Source organism: Bison bison, unplaced genomic scaffold (assembly GCF_000754665.1).
Source record: "Bison bison bison isolate TAMUID 2011002044 unplaced genomic scaffold, Bison_UMD1.0 scf7180017858886, whole genome shotgun sequence".
NCBI lineage: Eukaryota > Metazoa > Chordata > Mammalia > Artiodactyla > Bovidae > Bison > Bison bison.
The window spans coordinates 218419-224098 of NW_011489458.1; positions in this window are offsets into that span (position 1 = coordinate 218419).

A 5680-nucleotide genomic window follows, 5' to 3' on the forward strand; every position below is an offset into this window, starting at 1 on the left:
CCTCTCCCTTCTGTCCCCTCAGCAGAGTGGCCCCTGCCCTCCACTGCTGTCTCCCTCCCTTGGCTCTGGGCTCCTCCTCAGTGAACCCATGTGGGCAAGTCTAGTCGCAAGAACTCATGTCTTCCTCTGTCTAGCCCGTGGCAGACCCTGAGCTGTTTCTGCTGGGTTGAACTGAATTGAAGAGGCCCCTAAGGGAGTGAAAGGTGGCTACACACACAGACTCCACAGTCTGGGAAGCCCTGGGTGTGTCTCAGCCCTGGCGCTTCCAAGCTGGGTGACCTGGGCAAGCCTCTCACGACTCTGGAAAGCAGAGAAGGAGGCCCTTGCTGAGGGGGCTGTCGGAGGCTCCAGGGCAGCCAGTGTACAAGCCTGGCTGGAGACCCCCCCCAAAGACTGGCTCCTCGTCCCCCTACCCATCCCTTCTTCTCAGGAAAGAAGAAAGTCTGTCCTTCGTATATCTTTAGTATAGCTGACGCAGCCTGGCATTTTCAGAAGAAGTCTTATTAAAATAAAAAGGAGCAGAGAGTTTTAAGGGAGGCCAGAAAGATACAAATACCTAATAAAAATGGCTAGTAAGAGGCACTGAGGGCAACCCAATGAGTTGGGTGAGTGCACGAGTCAATGAACAAATGATGTGGTCAGAACTGCAGGAAGAGATCTTCTCTGGCACAAGGGCAGTGAGTTTTTAAAAAATATTTTTTAAATATCTATTTATTTATTTAGTCGTGCTGGGTCTTAGTTTTGGCATGTGGGCTCTAGTTCCCTGACCAGGACTGATCCCCGGCCCCCTGCATGGGGAGCACAGAGTCCCAGCTACAGGACCACCGGGGAAGTCCCAAAGGTAGTACTTGAAGTAGAAAAGTCCGGAGTTGGTTCAGCCTTGAGTCTTGATGGCTGCATGGTGGATTATGGGCCAGCAGAGGGAAGTAGTCAGGGAGGACCTCTCTGGAGTGATGATGTTTAAGCTGAGCCCCTGGTGACAAGAAGCAGCCAGTCTTGCCAGGGTCTAGAGAGAACCGTGGGAAGAGGGGGTGGTTTTTCCGAAGGCCCTCAGGTGGGTGTGAGTGCTGGCGTGCCAGAGCTCTGGGAAGAAGGCTGGTGTGGCTGGAGGGGGCGTGGGAGGGGAGAGGTAGGCTATGAGTCTGGAGGCCAAGAAGCAGGGCCTCAAAGGCCAGCTCTGAGGAGGCTGTGGTTTGGTCTGCTGTAGACCAGGGCCAAGGGCCTTACCCCTCCCTGCACATCCAGCCTCCCCTTCTCTGAGGCCCTCCCTGCCCCGCAGGCAGGCCGGCGAGCAAATGCTGCGGCTGCCAGGCAGCCGGGAGCCGTGAATGAAGGAGGCTGGGCTGAGGTTTGAAGTAGTATTATGATTATTCTCCACGAAGACGGGAGGGCACAGCTGTTCATTCAGGAAATGAGCAGCCCAAGGCACCGCCCACCCACCCACCAGCAGCTGAGTAACAAAGAAATCAGCTGCTTAAAACCAGGGGCTCCGCCATGCAGGCTATTTCTGTGAAAACCCAAGAATTCAAAAGCTCACCCCCTAGAAATCCTTCCTCACTTTGGTGAGGCTGTAGAGGTGGGTCAGGAGAGAGAAGCCCCTTAGTCCTGTTGGTTCCAACTGAACTTTAAAATCCCCATTTCGTTACTGACCATCAGCCCACCCGTGGGGCCCCGTCCTGGCCTTCCAAGGCCTTGAATCCACAAAACCCTTTAAGGTACAGGCACTCCTCCTAAGTGTTGGTGCCACTTGACAGGTGCCGAAACTTTGGCACAGAGAGTTTAAGAAACTTACCCAGCACCACACGGCTGGTAACGGAGCTGGAATTAAAGCACGAGAATTCTGGCTTCGTTATTCTTGTTCTTTCTGCTGTATCACACTGCTCTGAAGTGTCTTCAGTTCCCTGGACACCCGTATCCTCTGCTGTGGGACTCATCTGCTGCCTGTACTAGCAATTTTATTTTTATTTATTTATTCATTTTAAATGTCACTGGTTTGTGCAGCCCTCCATAAGCATCCTATTTATTTATTTACTTTTCAGTTAATTCATTAACTCGGCCACACTGGATCTTTGTTGCAGCTCGTGGGCTCAGTAGTTGCCTTGTGTGAACTTAGTTGCCCTGAAGCACAGGGGATCTTGGTTCCCCCATCCGGGATTGAACCCTCATCTCCTGCATTAGAAAGTGGATTCTTTTTTTTTTTTAATTTTTGGCCTGGGTCTTTGTTGCTGCATGAGGAAGTTCTGCATGTCATGCCCTGCCACCAAAAAACAAAAAAAAACAAACACTGCATATTCAAGGAACTTAGGGTTTCTGATGTGGCTGGTGCAGAGAATAGCAGGGCAGAGGCCATGCTGTGTGGGGTCTGGGGGGGGGTGCCTGACAAGAGGTCTGCTCCTCATCTGAAATGAGATGGTGTTGCTGGCAGCCTCACGGCTTGTCCAGGATAACGGTCAGGGCAGGCAAGATGTTGGGGGTGTGGGATACTCTCCTGGCCTTGCCTGGGGCTGGAGCCTGCCCTAAGGTGCATGGGTGAGCATCTCCTTGTGCTGTAGCTGCCTGGATCTCCTCAAGTCATTAGGAGGAGCTCTTTGTGATGAGAAGAGGGGGGTCCCTGACCCTCGGCCAGCCTCCCCTGCACCCTTCCCAGAGGATTGGGGTCAGCCAGGCTGACCCCCAGCTGACCTGGCCCTGGGATGGCTGTGAGGTGGGCCTCGATCAGCCATCTGCCCTCAGGTCCTGAACACCTCCAGCCTTCCCAAACTGAGTGCTCCCTCCACGCTCACCATCCGAGCAAGGCCGTCCCTAACCGCCTTGGCCACAGGGGCAGTCGCCCCACCCTCACCATCAGATTTGCCTGTGAGCTTTCTCAGCAGCAGGGCCTGAGAGAGGACCTGCCTCTGTTTGTTTTCCTGTTTCCTGCAAGTCCTCCTTGCCGGAGCACAAGCCCCCCAGAGCAGGGCCTCCTGCACAGTAACCCTAACAAACATCTATTGACTTTTTCTACTTTGCTTTCTGGCTCAAACCAGGACAGAGAGTAACGTCCTGGGATGCTCTGTTTAGGTTCCTTCTAGGATCACCGTTCCCAGTGCTCCCCAGCTGTCCACGGCAGGGTCTGTGTCATTCTGGGCCTTTCCAGACAAAGTCAAGGGCATCATCCTGCTCCTCAGAGCCTCCATGCCTTGAGAACCTGGAGAAGGCCCTCCGAGAGCTCAGAATCAGGAAAATCCAGAAAATACCTGGTTAGTTTATATTTTATAATTGAAACGTTCCTAACCAATTAAAATTGGTTAGTTTCTATTTTGGGCTTCTCTTGTAGCTCGGAGAAGGCAATGGCAACCCACTCCAGTACTCTTGCCTGGAAAATCCCATGGACGGAGGAGCCTGGTAGGCTGCAGTCCATGGGGTTGCACAGAGTCAGACACGACTGAGGCGACTTAGCAGCAGCAGCAGCAGCTTGTAGCTCAGTTGGTAAAGAATCTGCCTGCAATACAGGAGACCCGTGTTCGATCCTTGGGTCAGGAAGATCCCCTGGAGAAGGGAATGGCTACCCACTCTAGTATTCTTCCCTGGAGAATCCCATAGACAGAGGAGCCTGGCAGGAGGTCCCAAGAGTTGGACACGACTTAGTGACTAAACCACCCACAGTTTCCACTTTATAATTGAGATGTTTTTCTCTTTGTTTTGACTGCTAGAAATCTTGGAGCCAAATTCTTCCTTTGTCAATAGCAAGTTCATTTACAGGGCCATGCGTAGCTCGGGGTTAATGCTTTCTTTTCCTGCTCTGATTTAATCATCCAATAAATATTTGTCCTGGGCTTATTGCGCACTTGACACTTTTCTAAGTGCTGTAGTGGGAAATCAACAGTGAACAAAACAGACACAAACCCCTGTCTTCGTGGCACTTACAGTCAGGAAGAAGGAGAGAGGCAGTAAAACAACCTAATAAATAACTATGTCATATGTCGGGAGACAGTAAATGCTTATAGAAAGCTATTACGCAAGGAGGTGAGGGAGGGAGTGGGGGTGGTGCTGGGTGCTTTGCAATTTAAAATGGGAGGGGTGGTGCCAGAGAAAGCATCATTGAGGTGACATTAAAGTGAGGACCTAGAGGAGGTGAGGAAGGAAGACATGAGGGTGCTGAGAGGGAGAATGTCCTAGGGAGAGGAGACAGCGTCAGGCAGAGGCCATGAGTGGGGAGGATGCCCAGGGTTTGAGAAACAGCCCTGGGTGCATGGGTGCACGTGGTCATAGGGATCACCGGTGCACCCTTCAGGGCTAAGTAGGCCATCCCGAGAACTGGCTCTTCCTCCAGTGAGATGGAGCATTGCCAGGTCAGGAAAGGAGGACTGAGAATTTCTGAGTGACATTTAATTTATTTTTTAAAATTAGTTGACTTATTTGGCTGTGCCGGGTCTTAGTTGCGACATGTGTGACCTTTAGTCGCAGACTGCAAACTTAGTTGAAGCACGAGGGAATCTAATTCCCCAACCGGGGATTGAACCCCGGGCACCCTGTGTTGGAAGCATGGAATCTTAGCCACTGGACCACCAGGGAAGTCCCTGATGAAGTCCTTTTTGAAGATGGAAAGTCTAACAGGAGCAGGTTTGTGGGGGAAGAGATGACCATTTTGGCCCAGGTGAAATTTGAGTCTCCAAATGGGGATGTGAGCAGACAGGTGTATAGACTACTCAGAGGAGTCCTGAGGCCGCCCACGTCTAGAGGTGGGGAGAGGAGGTGGGAGGAGGACCCGGGTGTCGGGGAGGAGGGAGTGATAAATGCTGTCCTTGAGGACTGAGAATTGCCACGGGATTTGCCAGTGTGGATGCCATTGTTGACCTTGAGAAAGCAGCGTGGGTTGAGAGGTAGGGCCAAAACCCTGACCAGAGCAGGTTGAAGACAGACAAAAAGAGAGGATTTGGAAACAGAAAATGCAGATGACTTGGACACAATTGAGAAACTCAGGACACGCCTAGTGATGGGAATTACCCAGCAGTGAGGACTCCGGCTTTCCCATCTTCCAGCCAGAGATTTCAACAGGCTGCTCCTGAGATTCTGATTGGTGACCCTAAGGGGTCAAAGCCTGTGGACACTGTGCCCCATGATCCCACACATCACAGATTCTGAAGGGCATTTAAAACATTCTCCCTCCTACCCAGGCCCTCCCCCACATCCCTCAGGCATTCAGTTCCTTGCCCTGGAGACAGCCAGTGTGATCAGTGCACACATACCTGCATGAACACACAGACACACACACACAAACACACAGACACACACATACAAACACACAGAGACACACACACAGACAGACACAGACAGACACAAACACACAGAGACACAAACACACACACACAAACACACACATGGACACACACACGGAGATACACACACAGTCACAGAGACACACACAGAAACAGACCCCCCCCACACACAAACACATAGATACACAAACACAGATACACAGACACACACAAACACACAGAGATACACACACACACAGACACACACATAGACACACAAACACAGATACACAGACACACAGAGACACACAGAGATACACACACAGACACACACATAAACACACACACAGACACACAAACACACACAGATACACAGACACACACAAAGATACACACACAGACAGACAAACACACAGAGACACACAGAGACACACACACACAAA